Source organism: Mustela nivalis (assembly GCF_964662115.1).
Source record: "Mustela nivalis genome assembly, chromosome: 10".
Taxonomy (NCBI): domain Eukaryota; kingdom Metazoa; phylum Chordata; class Mammalia; order Carnivora; family Mustelidae; genus Mustela; species Mustela nivalis.
Window position 1 is genome coordinate 97,394,956 of NC_139029.1, and position 23,872 is coordinate 97,418,827.

Sequence of the window (23,872 nt, forward strand, 5' to 3'; positions counted from 1 at the left end):
TTTTCATAGGCTTATTGACTAATGTCCATAGTAATTTCTAAGATATGTCAGTATTCTGAGATACTTTGACACTCATAGTGAGTGCTTTGGACAAAAATTGAAAGCATTATGGAGAGCTATCTCACCTATTCTTATCCATTCCACGATGCCCAGCATGGATACAGACAAAGGAAAGATAATTTTACTTCTAAGAGTTTTCCCTATAAACATTATTTACTCTTTTGCTCCCCCCTAGCAACACTGTTGTGTCACCTACATCACTTTGTCATGTCCCAAGGGAACTTAGCCAACATCAGAGGAAGTTGATTCCCACTTTCTACCAAAATAGATATATCTAGGCAACGTCAAAGCAAATTGATTAAAATTTTAAAAACTTCCGTCCATGGAACAGGTCTTTTTGAATAAATCCAGTGCTTTGCTGCATCTTTTCTTTTTGCTTTCCTTCTCTCTACCTCATTTAGCTGGTAGATATGACCATTAAGGAGAATGTTTAATTTCCAAATCTAAAAAAGCATAACTCTTTTAATTAGGGGCTTCAAAAATAGTGATTCAAAGGGGCACATGCACCCTAATGTTTATAGCAGCATTGTCTATAATAGCCAAAATATGGAAAGAGCCCAGATGTCCATCAACAGATGAATGGTTAAAGAAGAAGTAAGATATCTATATCTATATCTATATCATCTATATCTATATCTATATCTATCTATATATAAAATGTTACTCAGCCATCAAAACGAATGAAATCTTTCCATTTGCAATGTTCTTATTAGAGTTTATTATGCAAAGTCAAATAAGTTAGTCAGAGGAAGACAAATACCCTATGATACCACACATATGTAGAATTTAAAAAGCAAAACAGATCAACATAGGGGAAGGGAAGGAAAAATAAAATTAGCTAGAAACAGAGGGAGGCAAACCATTAGAGACTCTTAGCTCTAGGAAATAAACTGAAGGTTGCTGGAGGGGGGTGGGTGGGGGATGGGATAACTGGGTGATGGGTATGAAGGAGAGCACTTGATATAATGAGCACTGGGTATTATATACAACTGATGAATCACTAAATTCTACCCCTGAAACTAATAATATATGTTAACTAAATTGAATTAAAAAAAAATAAGGGCTCTTCATAGCCACATATTTCCCTCCTGGAAGATCTCAAAGAACTTAAAATTTTCACTGTGATCAAATGTAAACTCTCATTATTAGAATCAGAATCATTTCACTATCCACTACATATGTCTAAATTAAAGGTGGAAAAGTGGCAGCTTAAACATGTGAGGCTTCCCAGCACTCGAAGATAGAGAATGAAGAAGAATTCTGTATCCTATTCCCTAAATGGTTTCAAGAAACAGAGCTGGAATATGTTGTTGCCAGATTGGATCTGCCTAGCTTTTTAAACTAGTATTTCCCTATCAGTAAGAGTTAAATCAAATACTCAAGGTCATACATTTAGGGTCTTGTGGCTTACATTTCCAAGGAGAAAAGGGTTGCTCTAGCTACTTACGATCACCCTCACTCAGGAAGTATGTTGGTCCAGAAGCAATTCAGAAGCAGATTTCATGCAGTCATACATAGAGGAGGGCTGTTTGGTGAGAAGTGATGGGAAGAGTTTAGGGCTCCAGGTAGAAAGACTTGGGAGTCCTTCAGCATGTGTGAACACAAAGTGTTGTAGATGAACTCCAGGAAATTGAGTCTCATACATATAGATGGACAAAATCCAATTAAATGGGAAGTCTTGGACCTGGGATCTTTCCTTAAAGTTCACGTAATTTGGTGTCTACTCTCTGTATTTTTTTCCATGATGTTCCTTTAATTGAAAGTGATACATCATTCTGTCAAAAAGTTTGAAAATATTAAAAAACAAATAACTCTTTATCCCACTATCTGGATTTAATTGTTACAAATATAAATATCTTTGTAGGGTTTTACATGCATATGAAGAAAAGAAGGAAGACGGAAGTCCTCTGTATTTGTGATCTGACCAGGCGTAAGGAGGTAGAAGGTGATCTTCACTGTCATCCAAATATAATATTTTCTTTAATAGGATAGGAGTTTGGGAGCTAGGACATATTGCTGATAGTAATTTACAATGAATTACCTGGAGAATTTTCTCAGTTCCTCCATTCCCTATAATAAACCTGCTTTGTGATTTTGTAAATATTTGTATATCAGGGCTTGATCAGAATAAAAACAAGACAGGAATAGTTTGAAGCTTTGAAATAATGGAGAAATTATGATTTTATTTATTTGAAGACTTGGTCAATTTTTTAAAGATTTTATTTATTTATTTGAGAGAAAGAAAGTATGCATGCCCAAGTGTGGTAGGGAGGGAGAGAGAGAGAAGCAGACTCCCCACTGAGGAGGGAGCCACACATGGGTAGGATTTTATTTAGTGTAGATAAACATCTGTATAATTATTTAACCTTCTGACATATCAGTCTTTTACCCTTATTTTCTTATTTCCTTTCCGTTCTTTTGAAAGGGAAGGTGGTGAATAGAAGGTTTTGTGAAATAGTACCATTTTAGAGGGGTTCCAATTTCAAACTAAACCATATCTGCCTCTTACATTTAGCATTTAGACTTTATGTATCCTTTTCAGCTCTGTTCATCTGTCTAAAAGGAATACTTGGTAGGTACTTCTATTTTTACCATTTTACCCACAGTGAATTTGGCTGTAACAATCATAATTAATCAAGAAGACAACAGAGATAATGTGTTGATGACAGCTTAAGCTAATTATAAAACCTCAGAGATGCCCCTAAGGGTCTTATTTTTATCAGATTCTTATTATGCTAAACTGAATCAAGATGTTCACTCATCATTTCAGGTGCGGGTAAATGTGCTAAATGGTGTGGAATTTTATGACTATAAAAGGTCAAATTTCAAGAGTTTTCTTTTTAAAGGAAATTTCATGGAATTTAAAATGTGAAGTCCAATCATACTGAATTCATTGGCAACCAGACCTGCTTAAAGGTGAAACCTCATTTCCCCAGGGGTTTCAAGTGAGAGAGGAGAAAGTCCCCTCAGGTTGCTCCCCCTTCTGCCAGGTTTCAGTTATAACAGAGAATCTTTTCACAAAATATAGTCAATTTATACTTCAGGAATTTAAAACATATTTCATTGGCTCATCTAGACACTGGAAAATCTTATATTCTTTCCCAAATGACTTGGCACATTAGTTTGGCACACGCTGAGAACTCACACACCTGGCAAGCCACCTCGACTTTCCTGACGCTCAGAAGGAGGTCTCCAAACCTGCAAGCATTTTGGATGGTAAGTTGTGTTCAATGTGCCCAAGTCCAAGAAGCATGAAAACAACCATTCACATTCAGAGATGGGGATATGCGGGGCTAAAGTCAGGGGGAGAAGAAAGACAGAGGCTCAAAAAAAGAAAAGGAAAAGAGATAAAGATATACTCATACTCTTCAGTCAAGGTTTAATAAAGTCAAAGACTTGTCCCAGTGAGTTTATTCTTGATTTCATAATTTTTCATTTTCAGATATTCAGTCATCCTTTGTGACTAACTTGAAGTCAGATTTCTTGTAAAATCTGGGAATAATGCTGGTCTAATTTTCTAACATTAAATAATACAAAACCAATGGTTTCTCTGGTGGGGCCACAATTCTGCAAACACAGGCAAGATCTATGACTTGATACTTATAGCTGTTTCTATTAGCTGTTACTCAGCTGTTGACTTCACAACAGCTAGGGGACTTTGAAAGTGTGGGGAGCTAGAGGACTCTTGGACATGGAGACCCAATGTAATAAAAGTATCTAAGGACATTGTCCATGCTCCATAGTAATGATTCTTTATGACATATGGAAAATGTCCAATACAGTGCCTGGTACATAGTAAAAACTCAGTAATATTGGATCCCTTATAATCATCATCATTGAAAATGGGATTCAGCACCAGGGGTAACTTGGCACTTCAGCACTAGGAATAAATTGTTGCTTGCCAAATTTTGATAACTGAACTCCTGAAGGTTCTAGAGGGGATGTGTCTTTGAATCAATATGGATAATAGCACAGAAGTCACTCAATTATTTGTTGAAAAAATGAGTGAACTAATACATGAATGTATGAATGACTGAAATCAGAGCTTCTGTGGGAGCACAGTAAGGCAAGAAGATATTTTTTCCCCCAAGGCTCTAGTTTCTCTTGGACATGTTTTAAATTTGCTCTGCATGTGGAGATAGAAAAATATCTATCTTATCTGTGGGGATCAGTAGGGGCTAGCAGGAAGTTGGGAAGAGAAAAGGGAGGTGTCTTAGTAGAAATCAGGGCCAGTTAGGAAAGATAGGGGAAAAAATGCTCAGAATCTAGATGAATCATGGGTATAGGGCTAGATTTTAGGGTTTGCAAAGTAGGTTTTTCATAGACTGTAGAGTAGCAGGCCACAGTTAAGGGGCAGAGTCATCTTACGTTGCATTAACCCATTGTTTTATTTATTATTTATCTACCTTTATTCACTTTGTAAATCCTTGTTGAGTATTTATCATATGTTAGGTGTTTCATTACTTACCAAGACACAACAGTGAGCAATACATGGTCCTTTAAAGTCTAGTTGAAGAAAGAAGGTAAGGGACACCGTTTTAAATTCTTTTATTTCTACATCCAGTTCTGCATTCCATAGTGTTTTGCCAGAGACAAATATTTCACAAGTAGTGTCTCCTTTGTGAAAGGCTCCGCTGAGGAAAACACTCTTATCTAGGCTAGCACTCTAATTAAGAACTTTTCTTTTTCTTTGTGTGTTTGTATAATTCCTAACTTAACTGTATAAATGAATTTTCCTCTAAAGCCAAAATATAAAACATTTGGTTGCACGGTGTAGTATGTGGGCAAAACTGTCCACAAGAACACTCACTGGTAATCACAAAAATGATATCTTGTGGCCATGGCTAACAAGGCGAAAAGAGATGGAAGCAGTTTTTTTTTTTTTTCTTTTTTCTTTTCTAGCAGAGAGAATGTGGTAGCATATTTGGTTCTGGCAGGGAAAAGGGAGACATGAAAAATGAATTAAATCCACACTTTAAAAAATTATGGCCTGTGAGCTATATATCTTAAGTCATAATTAATTCAAGTAGGAATTATTTCCTTGGAATGTTTTTTAGGTATTTAGGAATGATCTTGAGCAATATTTGGTACAACCAAATTGCAGAACCTTGGAAACATTCAGACACCCCTCCATATTTCTTGAAGCTCATTGTCATGGGACTTGACCTAAAAACACTCTTTATACAGCCAGCTTTTAGCCATTTGTGGGATTACAGGACAAAGTTGATATAATTTTTTTTTCCTGGCCATTTGGGACACTTCCAGGTGGTATAAAGGAACTAGAAGCATGGCAGCAGTAATTTATTTTTGGTCCAAGTGTGGTTTTACAATGCATTTCCACAGAACTCCATGCCATCTTCTCTATCTCTGTCCTCCTGTTGATACTGCCTTATGTAGAGCTATTAAAATTTTAACACAGCAGAACAGTATGCATGGAGAGACCACTCATCAATATATGTTTATAAAAAATAAAAAATTAAAAAAATGCAAAAATAGCATAGTCCCTAAAAATGTACATCTCTTTCAATTACTAGTTCCTAATTGCATTTTATTTTAAGACCCGTTACTGTTCTTTGGCTACTATATCCTACTTTCTGTAATTCTCTCTTTGAACTACAGTAGAATAAGTGTGGGTCCTGGAAAAATGGTGATGTCAGTGATTTGACTTCCACTTCCCTGGAAGCCTCTCCCATATTTTTTAGAAGAGTCTTTCCATTTCTATTTGTGCTCAACCTCTATGAAAGTTTCTTCTCAGGGAAAAAATCTGTCAGCAATCATTCACACCTTGATGCAAATTTAGACCAATACGTTACCCTTCCCTGAGGTATATGCACTTTAAGATTTTCCTCTAAATATATAACAGCATTTTGCCTGTTTCTAGAGGAATTTAAGCTCTATTCCATCAAGCAGTGGGACTGGTATTTTACTAGGGAAGAACCTTCCTAGATGTCCCTGGTATTCTACCAGGCAGCTCTTATGTGTAAGGCTGCTTCTTCCCATAAACTGTACTTCATTTCCCAACTTGGATACAGATTAAAGGCCTGAACTCACACTGACCAAGATGCTATGGTGCAGCCACTGTGAAAAACAGTATGGAGTTTTCTCTAAAATTTAAAAATAGAACTATCCTATGATCCAGTAATCACACTAGTGGGTATTTATCCCTCAAACTACAAAAACACTAATTCAAAGGGATACTTGCAACACTGTTTATTGTAGCCTTATTTACAATAGCCAAATGATAGAACCAGCCCAAGTGTCCTCTGATAGATGAATGGATAAAGAAGAAGTGGTTTATATACATAATGGAATATTGTTCAGCCATAAAAAGAATGGAATTTTGCCATGTGCAAAGACATAGATGGATCTAGGGAGTATTATGCTAGTTGAAATAAAGTCAGAGTAAGACATATACCACACGATTTCACTCATATGTGGAATTTAAGAAACAAAACTAATGGGCAAAGGAAACAAAGAGAAAGAGGCAAACCAAGAACCAGACTCTTAACTATATGGAAAAAACTGATTGTTACCCAAGGGGAGGTAAATGGGGAGATGGAGGAATAAGGGAGAAGAAGGGGAAAAAAAAAAGGCTGTGGATTCCATTTTGGGAATACTCTTGCTCTCTTTCCAATTGCTCATCCTGGAAAACGTCAGCTGTCATATTATGAGGCATCCTTGTGAAGAAACCTTAGCATAAAGGTCAGGTAAGAAGTGGGTTGGGACTGGGGAGAAGACTGAGTCGTTGGACCACTAATTGTTTTTCTTTTTCTTTTCCTTTGTTTGTTTGTTTTTCTTTTAAATAATAACAAATTCCCCAAACCGTGAGGCTAGGTCTTCTTGAGGACATGTGGCCAGCCTTGGCATTTGTTGAGTCCTCTACTGCACGGGATTCTCACTGAGTTAGCAAACATGTGGCCTAACAGAATTCTTGGTGTGAGAGATTGAGTCCTTCCCACAATCATATGAATGAGTTTGGAAGTGGATCTCCTACAGCCAAGCCTGCAGATGAGACCACAGCCCTGGCCTGTGACTGCAACTTCATGAGAAAGTTTAAGCCGGATGTACCCATCTAAGAAGACAGGCCTGGATTTATGACTCAATGACACTGTGAAATAATAAATGCTTGTTGTTTAGAGCCTCTAATTTTTAGAGTAATTTGTTACACAGTATTAGAATATGAATCCAGGGGACAAGAGAGTTGAATTCCCAATAAGGAAAGGTGGATTTATAGTCTCCTCTTCATACTTTCTATAAAATTGAGAATTTCTCATGACCTTGTCTGATAATTCAGCAAATTGGCTTCCTGGGGTTCATTACCAACTCTTCCCTCTTCCTTCCTTTACCTTCTTTGAGCCAGTCATACCCTAATACAACATGTTTCTTTTTTTTATTTTTTTATTTTATTTATTTATTTGACAGAGAGATCAGGAGTAGGCAGAGAGGCGGACAGAGAGAGAGGAAGGGAAACACCGATACAACATGTTTCTTGTAAGAAACCCACCTTCTGGGGCGCCTGGGTGGCTCAGTGGGTTAAAGCCTCTGCCTTCGGCTCAGGTCATGATTGCAGCGTACTGGGATTGAGCCCTGCATCGGACTCTCTGCTCGGTGGGGAGCCTGCTTCCTCCTCTCTCTCTGCCTGCTTGTGATCTCTGTCAAATAAATAAAATCTAAAAAGAAAGAAAGGAAAGAAAGAAAGAAAGAAAGAAAGAAAGAAAGAAAGAAAGAAAGAAACCCACCTTCTCTCCCACCACCCCTCTTACATCCTTCTTTGCTTTTATTCAGAGTGAAGGAGGGATAAAATAATTTGAGTTAAAATGAGACATTAATGCTCCTGAAAATAGATGTACTTGGGAGTGATGTGATGGAATCTCCAGGCGTGCTGGAGCCCTTGGAGTCGGGGACAAAATGTGGCTGGTGATCACCCAAGAAGGCATGCGGAAGTTAGGGGTTAGGAGTGAGGGACCCAGGTGACAAGTATTGTTTTTTTGGCCTTTTTTTTTTTTTTTTTTTTTTTAACAAACTGGGAAGGGGCTGTTCTGCTGGGTTTTGGGTGGAGAGGCAGGGGGCAGGATTTAGTTGTTCTTAGAATATAGAATCTTTATGATTAGGAATAAAAGCTGAGTTGGGACTGGTTCTCTCTCCAGCATCACCTCTGTTCCTCATTTCTTTGTCAAGGGGAGGAGTGGTTGTTAACCAAACAAGATTTATGTTTCCACTGAACAAATTTTGAAGGAGAGGAAAATGCCTACTCAGGCAACATGCCATGAGATCCTTATCAAGCTTCAGGATGTACATCTTAAGAAAAATCCTTTCATTTGAAGCTATGGAAAAGTAAAAGAGATATTCAACAATAGTTGACAATGACATTCAAAAGATAGTTACAAGGCAGAAACTCAGAAGGGCAGGGTTTGCTAATGACATTGATACTCCTTGGTGGAAACTAAAGCTCTAATTCATGAGCTTACTGCAGAGAAGTTCCTATTAAGTGATTATAACAATGATCAATGAGATGGAAATTAATAAAAGTAAAAAGGTAAACCACTGATCAGGTATTTCTTTTTTTTAATTTTTTAAAAAAGATTTTATTTATTTATTTGACAAAGATCACAAGTAGGCAGAGAGGCAGGCAGAGAGAGAGGGGGAAGCAGGCTCCCCGCTGAGCAGGGAGCCCAATGAGGGGCTCGATCCCAGAACACTGGGATCATGACCTGAGCCGAAGGCAGAGGCTTAACCCACTGAGCCACCCAGGTGCCCCTGATGAGGTATTTCTAATTGGGCTTGAGTTCTCAGGACACTGTGTACAGAAGTAATCTCTTTAAGAAGGTGACGTTTTTACCTTCTCCCAATTCAGGTCTGGATGGAACACTTTTTTTTTTTTTTTTTTAAAGATTTTATTTATTTATTTGACAGAGAGAAATCACAAGTAGATGGAGAGGCAGGCAGAGAGAGAGGGAAGCAGGCTCTCCGCTGAGCAGAGAGCCCGATGCGGGACTCGATCCCAGGACTCTGAGATCATGACCTGAGCCGAAGGCAGCGGCTTAACCCACTGAGCCACCCAGGCGCCCATGGAACACTTTTGACTATATCACAGGATAGTGATGTTGCAGGGATGGCTGTGTGGGGTCAATTTCTTCCCCCACCTGATGCTGCACAGCATTTTGCCTTTTACATTCAGTTGCCAATAAGTCTGTCTGATGGAAAGACTCTGTCCTATTGGCAAGAACAGGGTAGTGATCCGTCCTTGCACACTAGGTAACTTCTGATTTTGGCTCCATGAATAGATATGCTTCCTTTCTATTACCCAACCTATAATGACATTTTTTTTTTTTTAAGAACAAAATAATATGGGAGGGTGAAGCCTGAATAAAAGAGAGTAAGAAACCGAGAAAAAAAGATGCAAGCATGACAACAGTAGTAGAAGATTCCATTTTCTTTCGTTTTTCTCCTCTCCTTCCATCTAGGGTAATTTTTCCCTTTAGATTTTCTTCTGAATTCAAAGCATAATAAAGGATATTGATTCTAAGTCCCATGATCTCTTTCCTATTTTAATTCTTTACAAAGAGGTACTTGATAAAAAGTTGATATAAAAAGCAGTTTATTAAAAAAAAAAATGCAGGTTATGACTGGAAGGAAGACTGAATAGTTGGACCTGAAACTGTGTTTTGTTTGTTTGAATAACAACAAAATCCCAAAATCACGAGGCCAGATATTCCTGAAGACAGATGAACAGCTACAGCATTTGCTGGGTCTTGTCCTGCACAACAGTTCTTACTAAGCCAGTAGATACTGGGCTTACCAGAAACCTTGGTGGGTGGGTGCAGATTAAAACATGGAACTTGTGCTCTAAGACTACCTCTATCTCACTTAGGGAAAACTGGAGGGATACATGCAAGATTATTTCTGTGTAGAAGAGTATTTTCATATTTGGATTAAAGCAGAATGATTTGATCATTTACTTAAATTTATTTTGATTTAAGGTTGACAAAAGTGATGAGGTCCTGAGTAGGCTGTGTTAATGCTTAAGGAAGTAATCAAGCAGAGTGCCTGGGTGGCTCAGTGGGTTAAGCTGCTCTGCCTTTAGCTCAGGTCATGATCTCAGGGTCCTGGGATCCAGCCCCGCACTGGGCTCTCTGCTCAGTGGGGAGCCTGCTTCCCCCTCTCTCTCTGCCTGCCTCTCTGCCTACTTGTGACCTCTCTCTCAAATAAATAAATAAAGTCTTTAAAAAAAGAGAAAGTGATCAAGCAAAACCATCAATGTACAAACTAAAAAGGCAAGTGAAAGTAGTATTGCGGCATGGAAAACAGCTTTCATAAAGGTGAAAGCCTAGATCTGCTATATCAGCACTGTATAACAGAAGTATTTCTTAGGCACAAATGTATTTTAAAATTTCTTGCAGCTTCATTAAAAAATAAATGCACAATTAATTTTAAATAACCTAACATAGGGTTGCTGGGGGGAGGGGGTTTGGGAGAAGGGGGTGGGATTATGGACATTGGGGAGGGTATGTGCTTTGGTGAGTGCTGTGAAGTGTGTAAACCTGGTGATTCACAGACCTGTACCCCTGGGGATAAAAATATATGTTTATAAAAAATAAAAAGTTAAGAATTTAAAAAAATATATATATATATATTTCAGCATGTTATCAAAGCAAAAAATTGAGATATTTTCTGTTCTTTTTACACTAAGTCTTTGAAACTCAGTGTGTATTTTACACTATGGTACATCTCTGTTCAGACTAAGTCACATTTTAAGTGCTCGATACAACATGTATCTGGTGGCAGTAAGCTTCGACATCATCGTGGCCACTTACTCTCTCCTTGGCTAAGCCATTTTCTCTTATATGGCTATTTTTTTCATATCCATAAGAAAGAGGACTAGTCTATAGACTTTTTTTCAAAGTTTTTAACCCAGTCTCTTCCAGTTAGTTAGCATGTGACTAGTATAACCTTTGGATTGTGAGAAATGATGCTTGTCCTTTCAAAGCTAACATGGTGAGTACCTGGTATGTTTGTCTATACTCTGTTTCCTCATATGTAAGCATTAAACTATGCCTGGGCTACAAAAGGGAGACAACCTGCATCCCTGAGCTATGCTTAAAAGAGAGCCACCTAACTTACATTAGACGCTGATATGAGTAAGAAATGAGCCATATTTGTGATAAGCCACTGAAAGTTGGGAGTTTGTTACAGTTGCTAGTGGTATAATCCTGATGGATACAGTGGCCTGTGGCTGGTGACCTTGTTCCTTTCTAAGGGAGACATTGTGCTTGGATGGCAACCTGAGAATGACCACAGATGCCAGGGGTATTACCTTATTTCCACCACAGTGAGGTTATTTTGTTGTTTGTTTTGTTTATTTTGTTTTTAATATAATGTTCAATGATTTATTAGTTGACCATATCTCCCAGTGCTCATCATATCACTTGCCTTCTTTAATCCCCATCGCCCAGTTACCCCCTCCCTCCATCCACTTCCTTTTCCACAAAACTCAGTTTGTTTCCTGGAGTCGACAGTCTCATATGGTTTGTCTCCCTTTATGATTTTTTCCCATTCAGTTTTCCTTCTCTACCCCTTTTGTCCTCTGCACTATTCCTTATGTTCCACATATGAGTAAAACCATATGACAATTTTGTTTCTCTGATTGATTTATTTCACTTACATAATCCCCTCCAGTTCCATCCATATTGACGTGAATGGTAAATATTCATTTTTTCTGATGGCTGAGTAATAGTCCAGTGTATATATGAGCCACATCTTCTTTATCCATTCATCCATTAAAGGACATCTCAGGTCTTTCCACAGGCTGGCTATTGTGGACATTGCTGCTATGAACATTGGGGTGCATGTGTTCCTTCTTTTTACTATGTCTTTATCTTTGGGGTAAATACTTAGTAGTGCAATTGCTGGGTCACAGGGTAGCTCTATGTTTAATGTCCTGAGGAACTTCCACACTATTCTTAAGAGTGGCTGTACCAACTTGCATTCCTACCAACAGGGTAAGCAGGTTCCCCTTTATTCACATTCTCACCAACATTTATTGTTCCCTGTCTTGTTAATTTTAGCTATCCTGACTGGTATAAAGTGGTATCTCATTGTGGTTTTGATTTGTATTTCACTGATGGCAAGTGATGTGGAGCATTTTGTCATATGTCTGTTGGCCATTTGTATGTCTTCTCTGGAGAAGTGTCTGTTCATGTCTTCTGCCCATTTCCTGACTGGATTATTTGTTTATTTGTGTTGAGTTTGAGAAGTTCTTAATAGATCTTGGATATCAGCCCTTTATCTGTAATGTCATTTGCAAATATCTTTTCCCATTGAATATTTTGAATGAATCCTGACCAATACCTAGAGCTGGGGTTTTCTATATTGATGATCACACATCCTAGTCTTTCTTTTTTTTTAATTTTTTATTTTTTATAAACATATATTTTTATCCCCAGGGGTACAGGTCTGTGAATCACCAGGTTTACACACTTCACAGCACTCACCAAAGCACATATCCTCCCCAATGTCCATAATCCCACCCCCTTCTTAATGAACAGGAGAGCTGTGTTCAGAAGCAGACAATCCCTGAGACAGAATCCATGTTCAGAAGAGACTCATATCAATGAAGAAAATTGTTTTTTTCATTGGACCATATCAAGGGAAGATTCCACATATTTTAAAGAAAGCATAAATTACAACTTACATTTTTATTGTTCAAAGTGTATTCCTATCTATCATCTGAAGTGACTTTCACCATTATCTGTGAGATAAATAGGACAGGTATTATCAATTTTAACAGATGGAGGCATTGAAGCTTGAAGAAGCTAAGTGCCTTTTTCAAGATTGTACTGAGGCTGGTATAGATGAAATCAGAATTCTCTGAAGTGCTACTGTGACCCTTATCTTTAAGCAGTGTGCTCATTATTCTAATTTGGGATTTTTCAGCAGTATATATAAAATTATGTTCCAACAATACCATTTAAGCTTCAAATACAAATTATTGGTATGTTAAACTATATTCTGTATCTACTAATGAAAGCTTACACCTTATTTACCCAGTAAATTAGTTTTCCACTGAACTTTCATATTTATTGTCTCATTTAATTCCTATAAAAATTCTGCAAGGAAGTTTCATCAAACTTTTTAAAATATCTCCTAAGTCTCTGGTATGTTCCAGGACTTTTTCGATCCCAAGTGCCTGCAGTTTTGCTGGTTCTGACCTGTCTTGTACCATTTGCCAGTTTCTGGCAGATTAATTCTGTTTTAGATGGTACTATCTTTCTTTGGGGAGGTAACTCAAAGCCCATTTAGTTCAAGCCCCACACATCTTCCCTCAAAGGATTGAAAGCTGCCTTTCCTCATGAGGATGCAGAAGGAGCTGTGCATTCAGTTGGGAAAGAACGGGGATATGCTTAGGGAACACTCTCATTAAGAGCCTTTCATGTTGTGGTCAGTGGGTAGGAACTACCTATGTGATTATAAGCTCCCCCAGCTGCCCATGTGGGGATGACTGCACACATACTCCCCAAGTACGTTGCATCCAAGCTTCCTTCAGATTGTACCTGTCCCCAGAGACAGATGTAGTACCACTCCAAGACTGTTCCTTCATCTTAAAATTAGCCTAACTTACTTCATATACCAAAATGACTGAATAAACAAGGTTCAGTCACTCATGAAATACTTACTAAATATATGCCATGCTATGCTAACATACATAGGTATGCAAATAAGCTAGTATTTATGGGATTTTTGGTGGGAACTTTCTAGAAACATTTGTAGTGACATTCCCATCACAGGAAATACTCCAATATCAGGAATATGATATTTGAATTATTCATTCATTCAATGATTTTTTTTAAATGTGTGCTGACCACGTGGCAAATATTTAGCTGACCACTGGGCACAGAGTTAGGAGCAAATGTAGAGGTTCTTTCCAAAGTATGAGTCATATTTTGGGAGTAGCAAGTCTTTTTGCACCTTATGAATCATATAATATAGGAAGTTATCTTGTTGCAGGGTAGTTCTGCATATAAGGGTGGGAATTAGTGGCTCATGAAACTGTTTTGCCTTCACATTGTTTCTAAGAATGCAATATATGTTTGCTGATTGACTGACCAAAGCCTCATAATAAGTTATATGAAGCCACACTAGTGCCATATTTTTTGTTTCATTTCTAGACAGTATTAGATCAGTAAAGATGGGGAGAATAAGTTTAGAACATTCGAGGCAATAAGGCAAGGCTGTAAATAAGACAATACCTGAAGTGAGTAGAGTCTCATCCAACTTTGTCTCCTTTCCTGTGTCATCTGGGTAATTTTCTTATCCCTCTTAAAGACCCAGATTTCTGAGATGATGAGGTTGAAGGTGGGTATGCTCTTCAAACTCTTGTTGGTTATGTTCTGCAGGGAAGGGAGCAGTCACTTGCCAGCAGCAATTTTTCATCATTTCCTCCCGGCGTGCAGTTCCGAGGCCTGTAGAAAGCTGTGCGTGACCCAGGCCTTTCTGTAAGTCAGCTAATGATCGCCCAATTCACTGGAGAAAATTGATTGTGTCAAAGCTCATGAAGAGCTGCGGGCTGATCAATGTCTCAGTGAAGTCAAGTTTCACACAGAACTGCCCGAAGCTGGAATTAAATGTCAGGTACAATTTAGCACTGCCGCCCTACTAGTGTCTTTGGAGAGGGAACCTCGCAGCTCATTCTGCACGTCAGATTAACTCCCCCATGGCAGGCTCCCCTGGCTTAGTGATCAGGGTCTGGCAACCTGCCACACCACAGGTTTCTCTGTAAGATCTGCAAAAGTGGGAACTTGGTGCTCAGGCTGCTCTGTAGCCGTGCATCCTGTCAAGGCGGGAAGGGAAATGTCTTGGGGAAGAAAGGAGAGAGGTGTTGGGTGTCAGGCCTTATTTACATAAGGCCATGGCATTAAGTGGGGAACCATAAATGGGAACTTTCTGGCAAGAATTCTGTCGGAAGGAAGGCTAAAAGGGGAAGCTGGAGGAGGCCTGCTTTGTGCCATGGTGTGACCAGGCTTCAGGACTTTTGTGAGTGAGTTCTGCTGAGCTTCTTGCACTAATGCCCTGATCATGTTCTTTACATGCCTTCAAATCGAGGGAAAAAGCTGGTTTCATGTACAAAAGCCATGTCTTCCCTGTACCTTTGCTTTCTTTTTGCTTTTTCCTCCCGCCTCCATGTATCAAATCCTACCATTCTTCAATGTCCAGATCAAATGCCCAATGCTTCCATTGATTCCTCCAGCATTAAGGATTTTATCTTTTGAAATCCTATAGAACATAACCCTATCATCTTTTATGGCATTTTAAATGTCTATTTTGCATTGTACTTATTTTTATTTTTTCTCTTCTCTATTAGGTCACAGATGATTTGAGGATCTGATTTATTTCCTGTTCCCACATTTTCACACAGTATTTTCATTACTTCTAAAGTATATATCATATTCTTTTATAATAGGTTTATGATATTGAATTTCTAAATATTTCTTTTATAATTCTCTAGTAGGAGCTATCGGTCAGTTTAGGCTGTTATAACATAGTACCATAGACGGGATGGCTCATAATCAATAGGATTTCATTTCTCACTGCACTGGAGGCTGGAAATCCGAGGTCATGGTGCTAGTATGGTCAGCTTTTGGCTGGAGTCTTTTTCAGGACTGCAGATGGCTGACTTCTTGTATCTTCACATGGTGGAAAGAGTGAGCTAGCTCTCTGGCTTCTTGTAAGGGCGCTAATCTCATTCATGAGGACTCTACCCTTCAACCTAATCACCCCCTGAAGTTTCTACCTCCGAACACCATAACATTGGGATTAGGGTTTCAACATGCAAGTTTAAGGGGAACACATTTGGTATTTCTGTAGATCCAAAGTCCCGAGTTGACCAATTGAGAACACCTGTCCTGTAGTTCTGATTAAGCTTCTTCTCCATATTTATGGCCAAGATCTTGTTTGTAAATGAGAGACTTCATTCTTTTTGATTACTTGTGGATGAAGTTAGACTGCCCATCACCACATGACTTATTTTAGAATCAATATTGTATTTCTAATAAATTCAGAATACATCTTTCAACTTCTTCTAGGGTCATGTTCAGCTTCTTTGTCAGCATATTTAATGCTGATACACTGTTAGATGCAACCAGAGGTCTCAAATATGAAAGGAGTAACATTTTTTTAGAGATTTTATTTATTTATTTGACAGAAAGAGATCACAAGTAAGCAGAGAGGCAGGCAGAGAGAGGGGGTGGGGAAGCAGGCTCCCTGCTGAGAAGAAAGCCCAGATGTGGGGCTTGATCCAAGACCCTGAGATCATGATCTGAGCCAAAGACAGAGGCTTAACCCACTGAGCCATCCAGGTGCCTTCTAAGAGTAGTATTTTTAAGGAAATCCTCAAGCCCGGCCACCAAGAAGTCCAGAAGCACCTACTCATATCTTCTCCTTCAACAAACTGAAATAGAGTCTTAATATGTGAAAAACCCTTACTAAACAACTTTGAAGGTCTTTTTAGCAACTGCTTGCATTTTCCAACATGTTTGTTATGACTGCTATAGTTAAAAAATGGATAATGTGGGCATACATGGTCTGAATTATTTTAAGATGTTGTGGCTGGTAAAAGAAGAGACTAACAATATTATTTACTGCTTTGGGGCTAATTGAAGAACACAGAGTCCAGTGAATGAGCCACGTTCACTGATGATGAGATAGAGTAAAAGAATGGCAGAATCTATGTTTCCTCTTCACCATGTGTGGTCTTCTATGGCTGCATTAGGATTTCAGAGGACTGTTTTCCTCAGAGTGAACTCAAAACATTTCTACCTGTTACTGAAACAAACTCTAAAGAAGAAAAAAAAAAAGATAGCCCGCTGTTCCTGAGTAATTACTATATTCATATTAGAATTTTGAATACCTGAAAACCTATCTAAAATATTGCTGCCTAATCTGTCTATCTCTGGTTGACTGCATTTACCTTTTTTTTTTTTTAATCTTCAAACATCTTTATAATAGTTCCATTTCTGCTAAAAGATGTTTCAGTTGTGCAGCAAGGTGTGTTGTTGTTGTTTTCTCTCAAAGCATAAAGATATCATCAAAATAAAGGTTTTGGGAACTCCATAGCAGAGTTTGCCATAGTAGCATCACTAAAAATATCTAATTTCCCTTATAAATATAAATATCTGATTTCCCTTTTCAATGTATATTTTCCATGTTAAAAGAAAACAGAAAATCTAGATTCCCATCCAAATGTTGTATGATGTGAGAAGTCAGGTCCTACTCCACCATCTTGCTTAAAAAAAAGAAGAGAAAAGAAAAAAAAAGGTCTTCTTCATTTTTATCCTTAGTACTTCATATAACCCCTTCCTCAAAAGTGGTGTTCAATCTGTGTTCAATTGATGCTTGGATGATGATGAGTGATTATAAATTCTCAAAGTTCTCTTCCCCATATGTGGAATCCATAGGACTGAACTGAGTCTAGATTGGCCCAAACATGTAGAAGTTGAAGGCAGAGGAAAGGTATTTCCTCACACCCTACACAAGCACCTCACTTGTCAGTATCTTTGAAAGCAGGAAAGAAGTCACCATTGGAGGGATGAGCAGTTAGAGTAGCACAGATTATGTTTATACTCAGTCTTTCTTAGAACTTCACCTACCAACAGCGTAAACAATTCAGGACAAGCTGATTATGCTTCCATTAATCAGTGTCAACTATAAACTATTTGCATTTGAATTAGAGTACTGTTATATTAAATCTTTGAACAGCGAAAGAAAAGGAAGAAAGGAGGGAGAATAAAGTGGAAAACAAGAAGATGAAAGAAAAGAAAAAGAGGATCATGGGACCAGTAGACAGAATACTTAAATTGAAATTTTGGCTTTATGGCTGACAAATTCTGTAACCTCTTTTAGACTAGTTTTCTTTTCTAAGAACTGGCAATGATAACCACCTGGTAGATGTGTCATAAAGACTAAACTAGTTAATGTTTATAAAATCTCTAGCACAGTGCCTGGCACTGGATATGTAGGTTCAGAAGTGATAACTACAGAATAAGTGATTTTTTGGATATAGTTATGTATGTGTGCACATTGGCCATTCATTTTTCAATTTTGAGGCAAACATAATTTTTTAGAAAACTCTTAGGATCTTAGGAAAAGAGAAAGTCTAACTTGTATGGAGGAGCCCAATGAAGGTTTTTCATTACACCCCAAAACAATGAACATTTATTTTGCACTTACTATTTCCAGAGATAGGTCTAAGTATCTACATGTGTTATCTTATTTAATCCTTTACTCCAACACCAAGAGGTAGGTCCTCTTAATGAATCCAATCTTCTAGCTAAAAAAAACCAGTTGTCTGGAGTCAGCAAGTAGGTTTGGAAAGGGAAGCAATGATCTCTAAGCCCAAAGCTGGATGTCTTATAAAAGAAACTTCATGTATATTTTCTAGGCTTAAAATTAATACTCTTTACATTTACACATCGTTTAATAGTTTACAAAGTGATTTCATACAATTCTCACTTGGTCCTTCTAGCAACCATTTTAGAGAGTTAGCCAATCTTTTGGATCGATCAATCATTCAGGAAGTTAAGACCTAGAGAAACTGAGACTTGTTCAATTAGCATAGCAGGGAAGCGACAGATCTGAACTCAAACTCTGAACATCGAACTCAGCTCTGGGGCTCTTTTTATTATCACACAGCTGTTTATGGGTTTTGGAACAAGCACCTAACTTTGAACTGATTTTGAAGTCTGAAGCACAGTCTTCAATTAATGTTAAGGGAATGGAAGATTCTTCTGTGGGAAGCAGGGCTTTTCTTCATAATGTTAGTGAATTCGGTACTGATCAAATGAAAAATCTCAGTTTAGTAAAATTGGAAGTACGAATTTAATGTCATGAGGTTGGCTTTGCACATTTGTATGTGTGTATGACTTACAAAAAGAGGTTTACAAATACCTTGGAAAACAGCAGCTTTTGGGGGGCTTCTGGCTGAGAAGTCAGTAGGACCCAAGGTAGTTATTCAGAGTGGATCATACTCTTCCAGGAAAGTCCTTATGTAGTGTTTTTTTTTGTTTTTTGTTTTTTTAAGATTATTTATTTATTTATTTGACAGACATCACAAGTAGGCAGAGAGGCAGGCAGAGAGAGAGGGAGGAAGCAGGCTTCCCTCTGAGCAGAGAGCCCAGTACGGGGCTGGATCCCAGGACCCTGTGATCACTACCTGAGCCAAAGGCAGAGGCTTTAACCTACTGAGCCACCCATGTGCCCCGTCCTTATGTGGTTTTTAAAGAGATTTCATTTATTTATTCGTCAGAGAGAAAGAGGGAGAGCGAGAGCACATGCAAGGGGAGCAGTGGGCAGAAAGAGAAGCAGGCTCCCGGCTGAGCAGAGAGCCCAATGCCAGGATGAAACCCAGGACCCTGGGATCATGACCTAAGCTGAAGGCAGATGCTTAACCGACTGAGCCACCCAGATGTCCCAGGAGTGTCCTTATGTATTTATCCAGAAATCCATCCCATTGTTGGACAGACACAGTATATTTCTAATTGAAATCTATCTGAGATGTGAAAGAAAGATTTCATTTCTCCAGTCAGTGTTTTTCTAATATCTTCCGTGCCTTTTCCGAGCCCAGCTAGCACCTTGAGAATTGTCATTCTGAACTCTAGATCTGACATATTACTAATGTCCATATTGATTAGGTCCCTAAACTTCAGTACTGCTTCTTGTTCATTTTTTTTTTTTTTGAGGTGAGTTTTTTTGCCTTGTCGTTTTATCCAGATAAGAATATATGAAGGAGAGAATACAATACTAAAAGGGTGACAAAGACTCCAGAAAAATGTAGGTTAACCAAATCTGAAGAGACCCCAAATTGTGGGTGGAAGAAAGGGAGTAAAAAGAAGTTCAAAAAAATAAAAAGAAATATAGATATTAGACTGGTGAATAGAACAGAGCCACCCACTTAGTTTTGGGAGTATTTTGGTCTCTTAGAAGAAACTATCTCCCAAAATTTTAGAGAAAGAAAACACACACACACACACACACACACACACAAATAAGGGTAAACACGATAAAGGGGTGGAATATGACTGTAAAGATGAAATTTTTAAAAAATTCTAAAAAAGGAGTTGATAAGTTGATTGGAAAAAGAAGGTGGAGAGAATTTGCTCAGGCTGGAGACTAGAACAAAGCCCTGTGCTAGATTTAGGGTATAATTTGATCTATTAGAAGAATTTTATTCCAAAATTTTTTAGAAGAAAAAACCCTATGTGTATACAAAAAAATAAAGTTAGATACAATGAAGGATAAAATATGACTATAATAATGAAGGTTCAAAAAGAATTTTTAAAAGAAATATTTCAAAGAGTAGAATAAAGCAGAAGAGAGGTTTTGCCCTTGAGTAGTTTACAAAATGGGGGAAAAATGGAAAAGACAAGAGTACAAAATCCCCTTGGATTCTCTAGGATAGTTCTTTTGCTCATTTTCTACCATGATCATATATCCTGGGTTCTGATCATTGGCCATTGAAGTACTAAACTTCTGTTCCTTGCTTGCTGATTCAGGTTTGGGATTATGGTAGACAGGTGTGAGAGATTTTAGCTCTGGGAAGGAGCTCTCTGCACTGGATCCTAATCACCATGAACAATTGCCATGAACACTTTCTTCTTTTTCTGCTGGCACCTGTGGGAGAGCCTGCTTCCTGAAGCCCACTTATGCTGGCAAAGAACCTACATGAATTCTTTGTAAAAAAAAAAAAATGCAGTTGTTACTTCTTTAGTTTAAGATTTTTATTGTTTAAAAGTTTTCATTGTGACTAAATTATGATATGAAATTATGCTATATGTACCTTTTAGAGAGTAACACTAAAGTAAACATATTGCAATCAGCTCTCAATTTAAAAACTAGACCATTATCAGTGACTGAAAAGCCTTTTCTATGCCCCTTTTTGGTCACACTCCAGAAATAGTCACAATCTTGAATTTTGTGTTAATATTGTCTTGCTTTTACATGATTTCATCACCTAAATATTAATTCCTATGAGACAGATTCTGAAGTTTTGCCTGTTTGAAGTTTTATACAAACTGTATCATATTGTGTGTATTCCTTGTTACTGCTCCTCTCTCTGAAACTAGCTTTTGAGATTTATTCATGTTAATGCTGTGTATGATTTATTTCAGCTATTATATTGAGTTCTGTCTTATGAACATACCATAATTTATTTATCCATTATATTGTTTATGAATTTTTTTTCCTTTTTGATACTATAAACAATGTTTTGGATATTTTACACATATCTTCATAAATACATGGATGAAAATTTCTCTCTAGGGTGTATACATAGGTAGGACTTGAATTTCTAGTCAAAGTACAAGCGTATTTAGATTCACTAGGTAAAATCAAACTTTTTCGAAGTGATTATATCAACTTATACTCCCTCTACTAATAAGTAAGAAAAACTTAGCCTTGCTGCTTCTTGGTGCTTTTGACTTTTCAAATTTTTGTTAATCTATAAACAAAATTGGTATAAAATTCGATATCATTGTGGTGTTTCAATTTGTATCTTTTTTCTGATGGTTAATTAGGTTGAATTGAATTAATAAATTAAAAAATTTATTTATTTGACTGACACAGAGAGAGAGAGAGAAAGATCACAAGTAGACAGAGAGGCAGGCAGAGGGAGAGGGAGAAGCAGGCTCCCTGCAGAGCAGGGAGCCCGATGTGCGGCTCAATTCCAGGACCCTGAGATCATAACCTGAGCTGAAGGCAGACACTTAATTGATGGAGCCATCCAGGCACCCCTCTTTTCATACACTTAAGGACAATTTTGTGTTTTCTAGTCTGTGAAATTCTGGTCCATGTTCTTTCGCCAATTTTTTAATGGCTTGATCATCTCTTACTTTTAGTTCTTCAAATATTCTGGTTTCTAATATTTCATCCACTTTAAGTGCTGCAAATATTATTTTCCAGCAAAAGGATACTAGTTTTCAGCTGAATCTATCTCCCAACACTAAATCATTCATTATCCTGTTCCTACCTCCATATGCGTGACCAAAACTTGCTTTTTCTGATCTGCCACCTGATGTACATTGCCGTGCTATTCAGTAGGGACCTTCTAATTCCCTTTCTTGTTGCACTGGTTCTGGCATTTCAGAGATGGTGTGAGCTACCAACAGAACCTGGATCCTAGATAGGTTTGTATGTGGAGTCTACCATTAATTACTTGTTCTTGGACATCAGGCAAGTTCTTATTTTGTATCTAATGTACCAATAAATCTACTTTAAAGAGATGTTGTGTCCTAGTGCTATATTTTGTAGTTGGTGAAACCAATAGGTGCTCAAACAATATTTGCTGTTTAAATTTGCCTCAAATTCATTGGCATAGGCAGTTGTAATACCTACCAGTAAATGAAACTGCTTAGTTTATTTGGCTGATGAAAATAGTACTCTATGACATTTTTGTAATTGAGAATTTTCAGGCCTACTGGAATAAAATTCATGAATGGGGTACCATGAGGAATCCCAAATGAATAGGGCGTAGTCTTCTCCATTAAGATACGACTACTTTAAACAGGATATTTGGATAAATAGAAGGTTAATTTTTAGATATTTAAGCCTTTTATGATCCTCTGCATAAAAGGATTCAGAAAATTGCTTTGAAGCAGAAGTTCTGGGTTGAAGAAGTCACTAAAATTGCTCCTTTTTATTACAAAACTTTATTGCTGATATGTGCCTGTTCCTTTTTTTTTTTTTTTTCCCTATGTTATTTTCTGTGTAGCAAATGTTGTCCTCCCTGCATCGAAGACAGGGCTCTGGGAGAGGGTGGCTTTGGGAGTCCTCCTCCACGTCTCGTTTTCCTTATCCCCACATATCTGGACTCCGACCAATCCTCTCTGTTCTCCTTTCAGCCTTCCTCGGTTAGCTCACTCCACTCTATGCCTGCTGCCCCTGCTTTAGTCCTACCTTTCTCATCTCACTGTAGTTGGAACAGAATCCTAACAGGTCTCCCTTCCTCCATCATCACGCCCCCTCCCATTCACCCTTTCTCTTGTAGTCAGAGAACATTTTAAAATTGCAATTTCATTACATGACCTCCTTGTGTATGGCTCCCTTGGCCCCTAGAAAAAGGCCTTTTGTTCTTAGTATGGCACGTGAGACCGGCCCTCCCCTGTTGCTTCCTCACGCTCCATGCCAAATCCATCTACTGATGGTCTCTGGGGCTTCCGCACGGTTTCATGCCCTGTTCTTTGGTTTATGCTGTCTTCACCACCTTGTGTGCTATTTACCACCTTGCTTGCCTAGTAGATGCCTGCTTATTCAGCACTTAGCCCAAGTGCCAACTCTTCGTTGAAACTGCTCCTGGATCCTCTAGATCACACTGGCAATTCCTAATTGGTCCATTTCCCTGTATAAGAATTTTTTCCCTTTCGTTCATTTGTTCTTTCTTTCTTTTTTTTTTTTTTTCAGATTTTATGTATTTATTTGAGAGAGAGAGAGAGAGAATGAGTGGTAGGGAGGAGCAGAGGAGTAGAGAGAGAGAGAGAGAGAAGCAGACTCTGCTGAGCAGGAAGCCAGGTGCAGGGCTTGATCCCAGGACCCAGATGTCATGACCTGAGCCAAACGCCGATGCTCAACTGACAGAGCCATCCAGGTACCCCACCAATGTAAATGGTTGTAAGATTGATTCAAATCAATCTTATTTGAGTATACTTTACCTTCCCCTCACATAGACTGTGAGCTTCTCAAGGTCAGAAGCCTTACTTCCCCAGTAATTTGTGTGTCCTTGCCCTTCGTATAGTACCCAGAACATGGGAAATGCCCAACATAAAGATGT